Genomic DNA, 17,274 nt, shown 5'->3' on the forward strand with positions numbered 1-17,274 from the left:
TTTCGTCTACATGTATTCATATAAAAATTTATGGCTCTTCCCACCAAAGCTAAAGGTATTAGTATATTTCTGCAATACCGGGTCAACCCGTGGCAGAGGTGGAGCAAGCCGCCCCTAAAACACTCCGCCCATTTCCAAAAATCAGTTTAACATTTGTTGTCCTCCGATGGAGGATCTATCAGATGTTAAGCTGATACGAACAGATACCACACTACCTACTTCAATAGATTTTCTAATAAACCTTTTGAGAATTACACGCTCACAAAAATTAATGTACGAAATATTTATACCGATTCACTTAAACTGACTTTCAGTATCTAAACCAAAAAACTGTTTTCAATAAATAATCAGAAATGTCCTACAATGCAAATTTCAAAAAAAAAAACAAATTCCATTTTCATCTACATGTATTCATATAAAAATTTATGGCTCTTCCCGCCAAACCTAAATGTATTAGTATGTTTCTTCTTGTATTTATTCAAGGCCGAAATCCCGGCGGTACTGCAATATCGGGTCAACCCGTGGCAGAGGTGGAGCAAGCCGCCCCTAAAACACTCCGCCCATTTCCAAAAATCAGTTTAACATTTGTTGTCCTCCGACGGAGGATCTATCAGATGTTAAGCTGATACGAACAGATACCACACTACCTACTTCAATCGATTTTCTAATAAACCTTTTGAGAATTACACGCTCACAAAAATTATTTATATCAACATATAATATAACGCTTCGTAACTAAATAACTTTTAGGCCAGCGATGACAGCATGGCGCGGTAGCCGAGCAACTAGCAATGTGAGCTTCCGATCCAAAATCCTTGGTTCGAATCACAAGAAAAAATAAAAGTTATTTTTATTTAGTTCGTCGCTACGTTTATATCAACATATAATATAACGCTTCGTAGCCAAGAGGGTCGCTTTTTCGTTTCACTTTTCCTCAAATCACTCCCAACGATTCTAAAGAAGTTTTCACTTCAAAAATTAATCATTCTCAAAGTTATCGCTGTTTGTGTGTACCCGGTTTCTCCAGTAGTCCCTTGCGGTGATCATCACATGTCTTTGGAGATTCATCTACCATAAAATCAATCGGACAAGAGAAATTATTTTTATGAATAGATAATCTGGCGCCTGATCGAAGCTTTTTTTTCAAAATTAACAATATGGCGGCCTCAGGATATATTTTATAGATTTTCGAGGAAAAAATCTCCTTCGATCAGACACGAGTTTTTTATGTTTTTCAGAAGCAGTATAAATTGTATTGAAATCTACCAAGCGGTTTTTAAGTTACAGCGATCACCAGTTCAAAAAACATAGTTTCGAGAAAAACGCATTTAAAATTTTGTCATCGGCTTATGTAGAGTTATACGAATTATTTAATTACTTACACTGTGTCATCTTTTCCTGGTTCCATATAATAGTTCTTCGGCCGTCATAGCAGCTTCCAAAATATCGATTTGCTGTTGCCTACGTAGCACTCTACCTTCTCGAGTGTTATCGTTGGTGCGCTTATCTGCCCCTTTCATACGTGCAGCATTAATTTCTTCAATGTACCGATGAGAATTAGGCCCGAGCGCCCTTTGTTAATTGTTGAACAACTTGTAAAGTATTTGTCGGATTCACTTCACATTTTCTCATAATACTTTTAAGATATTGTACTTTAAGTAAATATAAAAAAAATTAATTTTTTTAAGAGTCTGGCTAGTCCTAGCCCCTTAAGAGAAATAAGGCATTTTTCGATGTACGAGTAAACATCAGCATATTCATGGGCTCGCTTGTGCTACGCTGATCATCTAAAATTTTCCTCGGTAACTTAGTCTTGTTAATACCGACTCGATGTTTGGAAGCTTAAATCGCTATTTTGATGTCTATTCCTCTTTGACGTCTATTCGTGGCCTTCAACCGTATGATAACTCGTATCGTCCATTGAACAAATGAAAGAGCATCTTGAAGTAAAACAATCCTGGGAAAAGTCTTATGTTTGTCAAGTCAGTCAAGTGTTGACTGCTTTTTAAAAATGTATGGCACCATTTTCGAGGCCCATTTAATATTTCACCTACCTATAGTATATATATATCCAAAAAGGCACCTAGCTTTGACCTCATCACCGGAGAAATCCTAAAACAACTCCCACCAATTACTTTAATTAAATTAACCAAAATTATGAATGGTATCTTCAGATTGTAACACATTCCTATATACTGGAAAACTGCCGAGGTGATCATGGTCAACAAGCCAGGAAAGGCAGCACACGACGTCTCATCATATTGGCCTATATCCCTCCTACCCATCTTGTCAAAACTATTGGAAAAACTACTTGCCAAACGCTTTAATAATATTATAGAGCAGAGGAATCTGATACCAGCGCATCAATTTGGCTTTCGCCCAAAACATTCGACAATCGATCAAGTTCACAGGCTAACTCAAGTTATAGAAAATGCCTTCGAAAAGAAAAAAGGGTGCTCGGCTGTCTTCCTAGATGCATCCAAGACTTTCGATAAGGTTTGTCAAGATGGCCTTCTCAACAAAATAAGAGAGCTATTACCAATTCAATATTATAACATTTAAAATCCTATATATCCGATCGCTTCTTTCGAATTGAATACGATGACACGTATTCTGACCTGAAAGAAATTAAAGCTGGTGTCCCACAGGGTAGCGTTCTGGGGCCCATCCTTTATCTAATTTTCACATCCGATTTGCCTACCAATCAGAACTGCGTCACAGCAACGTTTGCATGCGACACCGCTATCTTGTCAGTTGGAAATACACAAATTGAGTCAATTGCAAATCTTCAAAAACATTTAAGCAGAATCTATGAGTGGACAGTTACTTTGCGCACAAAACTAAATGAAACCAAATCCGTTCATATTGATTTCACGTACAATAAAATAAGATATCTTCCACTATATATAAATGGAATGCAAGTCCCGTATTGTAACATGGCTAAATACCTGGGTATGACGATTGACACCAAACTCCGATGGAATTCTCTTGTAAAGAAGAAAAGAGAAGAACTCGATATTAAATTCAGAAACATGTATTGGCTTATGGGTAAAAGATCCGCTTTATCCATGTACAATAAAGTACTTCTCTACAAACAAATGCGAAAACCAATTTGGACGTACATACTATGGGGTTGCTCAAGCTCCAGCAACATACTTCAAATCCAAAGGTTCCAGAATAAAATTTTGCGATGCGCTACTAACGCGCCCTGGTATGTACGCATCAGTGATCTCGAACGCGATCTCGGCATAGAATCAGTTGCCATCGTAATTAAAAAAAAAAATGCTCTATCTCATATAAATAGGCTATCTCATCATGTCAACAGCGAAGCCTCAGCCCTCACCGACCAACATAAATGGTTTGAAAAGCTGAAACGCAAAAAGCTGCACCACCTCGTGCAGTAAACAACTCCTTTGCAAGTTTTGTGCAAAGCACCATCATATTAATTGTATTATACACTGTTAACTAGTTACAATAAAAATGAATACAACAAAAAAGAAGAAAAAAACCTACCTATAGTATACATACTTTTTAATATTCCTGCCGTCGGCAGTAGAGGTATTGGCTAGTTTACCATACGATTTTATTGATCACCCCATAATTTCATTTTTAAATTTAGCATGAGCTTTGCTGCTTTGTAGAAAACATTTCCATCCACACTCGATTTTTTTTCAAAGTCTTACTTATTTTAAATTTTTAATTTTTTTTTAGTCAATCTGAGAAAAAAAAATTCCCTATTCTAAGTTATTTTCGCAAATTTTTCAAGTAAGTTGTTGACACTGTAGATCTCTTAATGAAATATTTACGAGTACGTTTAATAAAAATGTAGTCCACATTTCATGAAATACATCCTAATTTTGAACCATTCTTTTCTTGGTTCAGATTTTCCTACAGGTATGCACCCGTACACATTCAGCTGCAAACATATATAGGTACAATTTGTTACTAATGTCCAGTATGCTGGCCATCAAGTCTCAATTTTTCTCCAAGCTTTTTTTTACTTCTTGTCCGATAATCTACTTTGGCAGGTGGCACGAAATACTCGCCCCAGATTAACAATAATTTGTAGTATTTTACTTTGCATTATAATAATTCCTCAATTTACTGAATGATATGATTTTTATGTGTTCTATATTTGAAATCTAATCTTAATAACTACGTCTCTAACGTTTCAAGTAGAATCTTGCCTGAATCGACAGCCGGCCGAGTTTTCCTAATTGATAAATTTTAGCGTGAGATACAGTGTTCTGAAGCAAATATGGCCAAAATATTCGTGTGTTATTATTAGCAACAATAAATTTTGTAATATAAAGCCTTTGCTATATGAATGAGGCGGCTGAAAATCTACCGAAATAGCGAAATGAAAGCCACAACATTTTTGGGTGGGCCACTTCAAGAATTTTCACTTATATATTTATTATGTAAGCATGCCAGCATATATACATACATATATAATATATATATTTATGCTTAATTTCCGATTTGTGATATAATTTTATTCTAATTTTAAGAAAGGAGCACTTGACATTTTTACGATAAATGCACAATAAAAGAGCTTACTTTCTTGTTTACTTTCAATTACTACTTTTGGGCTTTCCGCATGCATTCAGAATTTCTTATTACCTTCTTCTGATTCCCAGTTATTGATGCCCAAGCTGAGTTCTGGTGCCTACTTAATATTTTTCTGTCAATGTGTCAATCAAATCCAGTAAATAAACAATCAAAGAGATTAATGCGGTTTCTCTTGTACATAGTTGCATACGGAAAATAGGTATGAAGCGTACACAACGAGTTTCGTCATTCTTCACTTGAGGAGTTCTCACAGAGGGCAACGGCGGTGGAAAAGCAAATGCGAAACAATCTTAAGAAATATCACATCCAATAAACGGCATCTGTTAAATGGATTAAGACAATGGGTTTTAAACGCAAAAAAAAAAATCAGCTTTAGCTGTATTAAATTTTTAAGTATAAGATGTGTTGAATGAGAACTTGATCTCAAAGGCCTACATACTTTGAACTCATACAGCCAAGTTGCATAGCGAGTCAAGCAATTTTTATTCTTTTTAAACAACCTTTTTACTCAGAGAATCGAGGCGATAAAGCTTACTCAAAGCACACCGATACCCAATAATGATAGAAACAAGATTGCGACCATCAGAGAGTGCGTGACGTCACATTGGCTGAGTTGTGCAGTGTTGCCAGCCATTTGCTCTTCGTAATAAATTTAGTGCTTTTTTATATATCAAAATGCTAGAATTTTTACATTTGGTGTTTCTTTCTTTTCTTTAATTTAAAGCTAACGAAACTGTAAGTTAAAAAAAACTGTATTATTAAACAAAATAATGTTAAAAAAGCTCCTTCTGAGAAGATTTTAGTGTTAAGGAAAATTTATTAGTTCTTTTATAAAATTTGAAATTTTTGTAGTAAAAATTTAGTTTTTTGCTCCTTTTAAGGTTATTTTATAATATTAGATCTTGTTCTCTCAACTCTTCTTTGCATTGAAAACCTTTTACACATTTTAAAAAGCGTTCGAATTTACTGAATGCGAATTAAAACAATAGAGGTGTAATCGTTTTTCCGGTCCTCAATCCCTAGTGGGACTTAGGGCATCAAGAGGTGTATTATAGTAAAACTAAGCAAAAAAAATACCAGAAAATACTGAAAACACCATAACGACATTTTTACAAAAAGCGTACCTTATCTTATTACATAACCTCAAATATAGCAAATAAGTCGTTCCCTTAACAAAAGTGCTCCTCTTAACAGAAAACTCATAAATTAAATTGTGCATACCCATAACACATTTATTTAGAAAGAAACGCACATTTTAAAGACAATTTGTCACACATACAAAGTTCTTTAAGTAATTCAATAAATATTTGGTATTTTATTTTCTTTAAATGGGCATTTTAGTGCGTTTGTATATCCAAAGCTAGGCAACACTGCAGTAGCGAGAGAGAGATTTGACTGCTGAATGGAGAACAACACCAACAATAACAGCAATCGCGGGCAGTGCAACCAGATGCTAAAAAACAATTAAAGCTAAACTAAACTGAGTGAATTATAGAACTAATTTTCAGAAAATGTATGTTTTACAAAATTATAAACATTACTTTTAATTAGAACAGGCTAGAAAAATGTCATGAAGAAAGAACTAAAACTCCGATACTAAATAACAAAACAAATTCCAAATCAAGTTACGAAAATGGTAATCTGTTCATATTGCTGCTACTACAACGTCACGCATTGTCAAATTCGCTGAGAGCAAAGTAACGCTACCACAATAGGCGCCATTCGTTCCATCATATCCAACATCCCTGTATTACAACTGGGTAGATGTAGCTCAAAAATAAATTCCTAGATAGTTAAAATAGCAGAAATATAATTTAACATCAGAACCCACTTTGGATGAAACTTACCGTTAAAAAACTTTACTTACTTACTTTGGATGAAGCTTTACTTATGAAGCAAATAAATTACAAAGCATTTGGAATCTATAGCATTAGCGCAGAATTACTCAATGCGGTTCATACCCTAATAATAACCATCTGGTACAGTGCAGAAATGCCTGCAGACTGGCACGTAGGTGTCATTATAGGGGTCATTGCATGAGAAAGGTGACAGACAACCAGTCCTGCATAAACTGCGGTGGCATTACTACCTTATGTGTTGCCTACAAAATATTCGCCTTCCTGCTAAATGAACGGCTTAAATCATGTCTGCGCAGTATAATAATAATCAAACAGGTTTCTTGAAAGAAGATCAGCAGTTCACCAGATATTTAATTTGAGACAAAGTATGGAAAAACTCAACGAACGCGACGATCCTCTGTACCATCTATTTATAGATTTCAAGCAAGCATTTGACTCTGTTGGCAGACGAAAACTGTGAAACGTACTGTATGACTTTAATATTCCTCCTAAGCTCGTAAGACTGGTTGAAAAGACACTTTCAAATAGCGAAAACCGCGTGAAACTCTTTGGACATCTATCCGCCGCCTTTGCCACTAACACGAGGGTAAGGCGAGTTGATGCACTTGCCTCAACTTAATTCGTGTTTGCTCTGGAGAAGATGGCGCGGACGTCTGGTATAAACCTCAATGGCTCTTTAATGGTAAAATCATCGCAAACTCTAGCTTTCGCGGATGACATCGATGTAATATGCAGAACTATAGCAGCTTTGAAAGTGGATTTTCTAAAACTTGCGAACACTACCAGAAGCTTGAGCAATCGCATAAACAAATCAAAAACTAAATTTTTGTGCACTGGGAAAGCTCCAAATGAATATAAATCTGCCATATTAAACGGTAGTTACACTTTTAAGCGGGTGGCGTTGTTCAAATACCTTGGATCTACCAGCTCTGCGGATGCATCGTCCAAGCAAGAAGTAAGTGCGAGGCTCCAGGCAGAGAACATGGGCTTCTTTGCGCTATACAAGGCTCTGGCTTCCAGTTTTTTTCCAAGCGAATGAAGCTGAAACTCTATGAAACAATAATTAGACCGTAGTGCAAGTGAGATACTGAAACCTGGGAAATGCATAAGCGGGATGAAGAAAAGCTTCAAAGCAAGATCTTTGGACTGAAAGACTGGAGGAGGTCTGCAAAGGATCGAGATACTTGATTGAAGTTAGTGAGTAAGGCCAAGGTTCCACTCGGACCGTCACGCCAACAATAATGATGAAATAAATAAAAAATGAAAAATAAAATGAACTAAATTTTATTAAAATGAGCTCGGGTATATTCGGACCGGACCAAATTTAACACCTCCTTGTTATTTTTACAGTAATTCGCTTCGCTTTGGAAGCTTCTATACGGCGGCCGTCACAGCATAATGGGTTTGTGCGTGATTACCATTCGGGAGAGCGTGGGTTCGAATCTCCGTGCATAAAACAGCAAAATGATAGAAAAAGTTTGTTCCAATAGCGGCCCTCGGCAGGCAATGGCAAACCTCCGAGTGTATTTCTGCCATGAAAAAGCTCCTCATACAAATCATTTGCAGTTCGGAGTCGGCTTAAAACTGTGGGTACCTCTATTTGTAGAACAACATCAAGGCGCACATCACAAATAGGAAGAGGAGCTCGGCCTATCACCCAAAAAGGGTGTGAAATTGAAATTTGAATAGATCGAGCCAAGGAGCACCAAGAGATTTGGTGGCTCCTAAAACACTCAGGCTAAAAAGAGCATTGTAACTTAATGCTTCGGCTTTCTTCGCCTTCTGTTTTCTTCGTTTGATCTGCCCTGCGGATAGAGCAACACCTGCGTTCGAATCTCCAATAACTTCAATCTTTTTACCGGTACTTACCTTATTCCCACCTGGTTTGACCGTTGTCAAAGACTTACTCGGTACCAGAGATCCATCTGAGTCTACTGAGAGATTATCAGCCATCTCCACATCCTCCACAACTTGTTCGCTCGCACCCACTCGACTCTCCATTGACATAGCCAATGTGCCATTTTTCACCACTAGTAGTGCGCTTACTCTGGAACCTTGGGTGTCATTCCCGGTCATAATGGGATGTGGGGTTCGGGCCTGCACATCCAACGCCCGAACCGTCGATTGTTCAACGGGAGGATTTCCCAAAAGTAGGTTACCTCTTGCAGAAATATCCTTGGTTAGCCTCTACATTATAGAAAGTAAATGCATTTTATACCACCTGTCAGGTTGTCGGTACGATAATCACCGCATAGTACTATTTGGTCTGTATTCTTCCTAAATTCTAAGTCCAAAAATTTTCAAAATTCTTCACTTCATAAAACACTTCAAGTTGTTCACTTTGTACCGTTGAGGCATTTATTTTATTGATTCAATGTTGAAATTTTCTCTTGTATTTCCTTACAAAACAGGTTATGACACTCGCATTAATCCATAACCACAACATGTAGGTTTGAACATTAGAATCCTTAGAAAAATATTCATGTTTTCTTTTGTACCATAAATTTAAACATTTAAACAAAACATTAATTAAAATTGTCTACGCAGCTTCGACTTCTGCTTCCGACCTCAGGCCAAAATATTTTTGATTGAAAATCATCCATCTAACTTGACTTGACTTCTTAAAGCCGCCAACACGCCGAAACGCCTAAACTGTCTGCCTGACTGTCCATCACTCAGATGCCAGCTGACCGGGCAGCAACTGTGCAATGGCCACCGCTGAGCCATGACACATTCTAAGGAAGCCATAACAAATGCCACAAAGGTAAGCGATGAATAAAGCAGCGTTTTGCGGTCGGAGGGCATACGTGCGTGCATACATACATACAATACTAGGCATAATATTAATAAGTTTGTATGCAATACATTAACAAATAAACTACCGCCAAGCCTTAAATTACACGAGGGGTGAAAAGAAAGAAAAATAATCTGCTTGTATAGCTGCGGAGTGAAGGGCTCAGGAGCAACCAGCAGAACAAAGCCGACCAAAGCGAATTGTCTTCAAATCGTTTATTATTTCAGATTTTGTGCGCTGTGTGATTGAATCTACTGGCAGTATTAAACTGATTAAATTTTTGAAGAAATAGGCAAATGGAAAGGTTTTCGCTGCATTTAACTTGGATTCAGAAATAGAAAATATGACGACACCAAACGCTGACTTTGCGACTCTCGGAGTAGATTAGAAGTACTCAAAAATCAATAGGCTATAAACTAAGTTTTTATAATAAGGCACACATAGATATGCATACATAGGGTTTTCAAATAGGCGCCAAGAACTACTTTTGCAGAAACCTCTCGGCGCAATTTCGACGCTTCAAATGTTTAAGAGGCTACACCACTAGAGGTTCTTTGTTCGCTACAGTGTGAACTTAGGTTAGAGTTAGATTAGGTTGAGTGACTACCGAATACGAAGCTACTTAGGGATAGAATCTTGCAGTATGACATATATGACGTTCTAAAAACATATACAGTCACTGGTGGCGTCCCTCAGGAATCTGTCCTTGGACCCTCACTGTGAAGTGCCACGTACGAGGGAGTACTCAGGTTTAAATTGCCGGATAAAGCAACACTGGTAGGCTATGCCGATTGCATCGCGCACGTGATCACGGACAAGAAGCTAAACCACTTACAGGAGAAGTGTAATAATGCAACAGCTAGAGTCCAACTATGGCTCTCTGCAGTGGGGCTGAAGTTGGCAGTACAAAAAACAGAAGCGGTCCTCGTAACTGCGTGAAGGAAAAAAGAGTTCATGAAATTACGGATAGATCGCCATGAAATACTGTCGCAAGAGGCAATAAAGTATCTAAGCGTAATGATTGATGCACGGCTCTGCTTTAAGCAACACTTGTGGGTTCCAAAGCAGCGGCAGTCAACGGTGCCCTTACAGGAATTCTTCCAAACATAGGCAGACCGCAAGGCGCCAGAAGGCACCTTTTGGCAAGGGTGGTGGATTCAGTCATCTTATATGCTACTGTTAGACCCGTAGTTAAAGTGCACGACGATGAAATGCACTAAGAGTCGCTTGCGCATACAGACGACGGCGGTTGCGTCATCGCTGGAAAGCTCCCAATAGATATACCTGTACAGAAAATGGGACAACTATCTGACAGACAAGGTGTAAAGCCGACAACTGAAGCGAAAGTTGCAGAACGTCTGCATTCGTTAGAAAAGTGGCAAAGCAGATGTGACTCATCTGTTAACGGACGTTGGACCTATAGACTTATCCCCAAAATCAGCCAATGGGTGGCCAAAAGACACGGAGACGTAGACAACTATTTAACCCAAATATTGAGCGGTCACTGATGTTTCTTGGAATACCTCCATCGTTTTCACATGGAGAACACTGCGTTCGGTCCAAGCTGCAACAATGCATTAAAAAACGCAGAGCACGCGTTCTTCTTCTGTCATCGTTTCAACGAAGAACGCCGAACGCCGAGCCCTTGAGAGAACAGCTGGTCCCGACAGCTTAATCAATAACATGTGTGCTTCAAATGACTGTTGGAAGGCAGTTAAAAGTTTTGCAAAGAGGATAATGCTGCACATGCAAAGCGCGGAGTGGCAGCGCTAAACGCAGAGAAAAACAAATCAGCCCTCGATAGGAAGTGGACTGTCTACGAACTGACAACAAATCACATGTGAGAGGTACCTGAGAGCACAAATCACTGGTATGACGAGCCTATCGCATGAAACTGGCTACAAATATGGTGCACCCAGACGTGAGTGAATAGTATTGGTCCATTTAATGGATACCGTTCTGGGCCTTCCCGAAGTAATGCAAGGTATTTCTGGCAAGGGTGTCTCCCCAGAAGGAGAGGAGGAATTGTTTTAGTGGCTACACCATTCGGCGCAGTTAACGACGGTCGCTGTAAGTGCGAAGGCATTCTTTAATGATGCCGCCTGAATCTGTGCTAAACAGTGGCTCGTTATGGATGCATCGGCTTCTTCATGACAACAAATGGATATGCCAACCTTCAAATGGGACAATTCTATTTGCTAACATAGCTGCCGAGATCAAATCGAGCTTCACTGGAAAAGATGATGCCTCGCTAAAACTACATACTAATCTGCAAACAAGTGTCCTCAAATGCATTTGCTCAATTGAAAACAGGTATATTTTGTTAATATCTTACTATTCAATCAATTTCTGGCACAATTTGTTTAATAGAAAATTATCAATTTGTATTAGCGGTTGAATTTTAATACAAAAAAAATAGTGTCAAATTTCTTGAAAAATTTATTTTTGGCGTAATATTGCTCCTTATATGTTATTTTATTATTTACGAAACAATCTTTAGGATAGGCGAAATTTTTACATAATAGTAGAAATTTCATGACAAATTTTCGTAACAAAAAATAAAATTTAAAACCAAAATATTCAAAATAATACAAATTTCTTAATAATTTAAACGCATCTGCACAAGGAATTTCAGTTAAAAAAAATTTCCTGACTCAGTTTGGCTTTTTAAAACATTAAAAAAGTGCTTACTTAAATAATTTAAAGCCTGTTATGTATTTTTGTAATAAATTACAAATATTTCTACAATTTGGGTTACTAAAATCATCCCATGCACGTGAACAGCTACACAAATGTGTTGTATGTGCGTGCGTATGTCTGCTGAAAATTCAATTTGTTTCCGTGCCTTACTGAGCGCAAGAAAACCCGCAAACCCTCCACAACCCACTACCATCTACAAGCAAACAAAACAAAAACAAAAACGCTTTATTAATAACTACCTACCGTAATTTTTCAAGCTTTTCGTAATGCCTACACTGCTTTTTTCAAGTGTTCCCCCCCATTTTACTTATTTATCTAAGCTCCCTGTTCCTCCCTACTCATTTTCCACTTCATTTCTGTTCTGCTGCAGTCGCTTCTTAAGAAAAATGCTTCCACTTATGCTTGAAGTAACATCGAATTTTTCACGGTATTTAAAAAACATAACCTAAGCAGCACACAAAAACAAACTCACAAACATATAAAACACACCCAACTTCCCGACCATAGGCGAAATGAGAAAATTAGGTTGTGCATTGGCTGCCCTACGTCTCACTCTCATACTCTGCACATGCATTGACTCCAATTTTTCTCCTCCACATACTCATATGTATGTTCTCCACCCTCAGCCGCCTTTTTGCTGCAACAACTCAGCTCGGCAATGAGAATTTACATTTTTAACTGTACTTAAATTGCCGAATTTATACGCATTTTGGGAGGGTTTACGCCCTCCGCCACCTGTTGTGGTGTTTTGTGACACAGTCGAGATTTTGTATCTTGGTTGTGTAATTTTGTTTATGCCGAAATCTTGGTTTCTTTGGCTCTTAGCTATGGCAACAAATTGAAATTTAAGGCAATTTAAGTACCCAGCCACAAGAGAGAAAAGCCAGCAGCAATCTGAGTGTGAGATTCGTTTGCTTAATTTTTGCAATTTGTCATCATTTGTTGTTGTTTGGCTGGTGTACTTATTAGCCTGAGTATCAGGTGGCTTTTGCCGTTAGTTAATAAGTAAAAACGATTTTGGTTGCATTTAAATTTTTCCAAGCTATTATGAAGTCAATTCAGTTCAACTTTAGTGTGAATCTGAACTCTCTGAAAGAATTTGTGATTTTTTCATGTTGTGATTATTAACATAATTATTCTACTTTGTTTATGTTTTACCATTGTAAAAACTATTTTCATGCAAGTTCTTTTTGTTTTTTGTGGTAATTAAATGCTTAAGTGCGTGCTAGGGTAAATACACGAGCAATTCCTTGTTTACGTTAATTGATTTGATTACTCTGCGGGCAATTATCCTGCTGTGAAAATGTCATGTCAGCTTTTGTTGAAATTTTTATATGAAAGTTGACACGCAAACTAATCGGCGGCATATTTTTACGCTCGTAGTAGGCGAAGTAAAAAGTTTTAAATAGTATGTATGTATGTATGTATGTATGTATGTATAAAAACATTTCATCAACTCATAGTATTGGCCAATTTAAAAGTGGCATTACGCTGCAAAAAAGGATTAGACAATTTTGTATTTGGTGAAGGTAATTTTGTTACACCGTTCCAAAATGGAGGCCGATGTCAATTTAAAATAAAACACATTAAAATATAGACCCTTTCAGAATTCACTATTTCTATTTAAAATACGGCTCTTAAAAATTTTATGAAAAAAAATTACATTATTTAAAAGTCCACCATGACCAACTCTACGTACTAATCAGTTCTGCAAATCAAAGAAGTATTAGCGCTGATACCTGTGAAATTGCTAGGCAAACATGGCCAAGGCTAAATCTACAGTTAGTAACATAAATAAGTATTCAGGAGCCTGATTTATGGAATTGTTTGACGCTAACGCTTTCCTTAATATGTAATCAAAATATTTTACACATGGTAATTGAGTACTGGGATAAGCTTTCATATGCGCCTTAATTTAGCTGTAAATTTTAGGTACCGTTATCCACGCTTTGCTTTGTCTTTGATGCCAGCGAAATTTATGTCACAAAAGTTAGTATACAGCAAACGATTGTTCAGTTAGCATAACATTTATTTTTACTGATTGAATGGTTGCATTTTTCAAAAAAAAATTTTAATTTTATTTGTTTGATAGATATTTTGTATGGATATAGAGAATGAGTTAACGTTAACATAACATAACATAATATAACATAACATAACACAACACAACACAACACAACACAACACAACACAACACAACACAACACAACACAACACAACACAACACAACACAACACAACACAACACAACACAACACAACACAACACAACACAACACAACACAACACAACACAACACAACACAACACAACACAACACAACACAACACAACACAACACAACACAACACAACACAACACAACACAACACAACACAACACAACACAACACAACACAACACAACACAACACAACACAACACAACACAACACAACACAACACAACACAACACAACACAACACAACACAACACAACACAACACAACACAACACAACACAACACAACACAACACAACACAACACAACACAACACAACACAACACAACACAACACAACATAACATAACATAACATAACATATCATAAAGCATTCACCAACAGCTTTTATTTGATACTCATATTGTACATACACGTCCGAAGGTTACCCGGGTCCACGTTTTGACCTATATCTCGAGACCCTATCTACCAATAGGTATTCAAACTATACGGAAATCATCTTCCATACCTACATAACAATGTGTGTAAGTTTGGTTTAATTCGGTTCAAAGACACGGCGGGTCCACGTTTTGGCATATATTTCGAGACCCTAGTCATCAATAGGTATGAAAATTACCCCGTATTAAAGCACTTATCAACAGCTTTCAGGGTCCACGTTAGCATAACATTTATTTTTACTGATTGAATGGTTTCATTTTTCAAAAAAAAATTTTAATTTTATTTGTTTGATAGATATTTTGTATGGATATAGAGAATGAGTTAACATTAACATAACATAACATAATATAACATAACATAGCACAACACAACACAACACAACACAACACAACACAACACAACACAACACAACACAACACAACACAACACAACACAACACAACACAACACAACACAACACAACACAACACAACACAACACAACACAACACAACACAACACAACACAACACAACACAACACAACACAACACAACACAACACAACACAACACAACACAACACAACACAACACAACACAACACAACACAACACAACACAACACAACACAACACAACACAACACAACACAACACAACACAACACAACACAACACAACACAACACAACACAACACAACACAACACAACACAATACAACACAACACAACACAACACAACACAACACAACACAACACAACACAACACAACACAACACAACACAACACAACACAACACAACACAACACAACACAACACAACACAACACAACACAACACAACACAACACAACACAACACAACACAACATAACATAACATAACATAACATAACATAACATAACATAACATAACATAACATAACATAACATAACATAACATAACATAACATAACATAACATAACATAACATAACATAACATAACATAACATAACATAACATAACATAACATAACATAACATAACATAACATAACATAACATAACATAACATAACATAACATAACATAACATAACATAACATAACATAACATAACATAACATAACATAACATAACATAACATAACATAACATAACATAACATAACATAACATAACATAACATAACATAACATAACATAACATAACATAACATATCATAAAGCATTCACCAACAGCTTCCATTGGATACCCATATTGTACATACACATCCGAAGGTTACCCGGGTCCACGTTTTGACCTATATCTCGAGACCCTATCTACCAATAGGTATCCAAACTATACGGAAACCATCTTCAATACCTCCTTAACAATGTGTGTAAGTTTGGTTTAATTCGGTGCAAAGACACGGCGGGTCCACGTTTTGGCATATATTTCCAGACCCTAGTCATCAATAGGTATGAAAATTACCCCGTATTAAAGCACTTATCAACAGCTTTCATTTGATACCCATATTGTATATACACAACCAAAGGTTATCCGGGTCCACGTTTTGTTCTATATCTCGAGACCCCAGTCACGGAGCGGCATGAAAAATACTCTGTACTAAAGCATTCACCAACAGCTTCAATTTGATATCCATACTGTACAAACACATTCTAGGGTCCACGTTTTGGTCTCTATCTCGAGACCCTAGTCACGGAGCGGCATGAAAAATACTCTGGACTAAAGCATTCACCAACAGCTTCCATTTGATACCCATATTGTACATACACATCCGAAGGTTACCCGGGTCCACGTTTTGACCTATATCTCGAGCCCTATTTCTAAAATAAAGTATAATCCATGTTACTCGTGGAGGATGTAGCTTTCGAATGGTGAAAGAATTTTTAAAATCGGTCCAGTAGTTTTTGAGCCTCTTCATTACAAACAAACAAAGTTTTCCTCTTTATAATATTAGTATAGACAACATATCTTATAAGGTATATGGTAAATATTAAAATACATTTTTTCCTTCATATATAATAAAAAAATTAATAATACAATAATAACATTAAAACAACAGGTATTATTAACAAACTTGGTTTTATTTTAAATTCTTCAAGTGAATCAAATTAATAATAATCAATAAGAAGGCATATGCAAATACAAATACGTGAAGTTATATATGTACATATGCGCATATACATACATACATACGCTCACTTAAGTAGGAGAGAGCAAGATGTCGAACGTTGCCGTTCGTTTGCTTTGTTTGCTTTGTCGTTCGTTCCGCGCTTTCGCTTGCAGTTCATGCAATGCAATGAGCAAGGTAACTACATATGAGCAAGGTGACACTAATATGAGCAAGGTAACACTAATGAGCAAGGTAACTACATATGAGCAAGGTAACACTAATATGAGCAAGGTAACTACATATGAGCAAGGTAACACTAATATGAGCAAGCTAACACTAAAGAGCAAGGTAACACTAATATGAGCAAGGTAACACTAATATGAGCAAGGTAACGACACATTTTTTCGTGCGTGCAGCCTGTTAAATCGAATTATAAGATGTTATCACGTCAAAAGTTGAAGCTATTAAAAGGAAATAATTAAAGTGAGTATAAAAATTTAGGGAAGTAGGATTTGTATTAATTTTTGCGACCTTTTTAGTAATGTCACCAAGGGGAAAAGAGCTTTCTGGTGATTAAAAAAAACTGATTATAAAATATTGTATCACAAGGAACATAAATCATTGCGAGAAGTCGGTTGTTTG

At 36.8% G+C, this 17,274-nt stretch overlaps 2 pseudogenes; both read right to left on the reverse strand.

Annotated features, from left to right (window-relative positions):
• Positions 1 to 45: 45 nt before the first annotated feature.
• Positions 46 to 231, reverse strand: LOC129243261 (U2 spliceosomal RNA; annotated as a pseudogene).
• Positions 232 to 474: 243 nt separating this feature from the next.
• Positions 475 to 661, reverse strand: LOC129243183 (U2 spliceosomal RNA; annotated as a pseudogene).
• Positions 662 to 17,274: the final 16,613 nt, after the last annotated feature.

The sequence above is a fragment of the Anastrepha obliqua genome, chromosome 3 (assembly GCF_027943255.1).
Source record: "Anastrepha obliqua isolate idAnaObli1 chromosome 3, idAnaObli1_1.0, whole genome shotgun sequence".
Lineage (NCBI taxonomy): Eukaryota > Metazoa > Arthropoda > Insecta > Diptera > Tephritidae > Anastrepha > Anastrepha obliqua.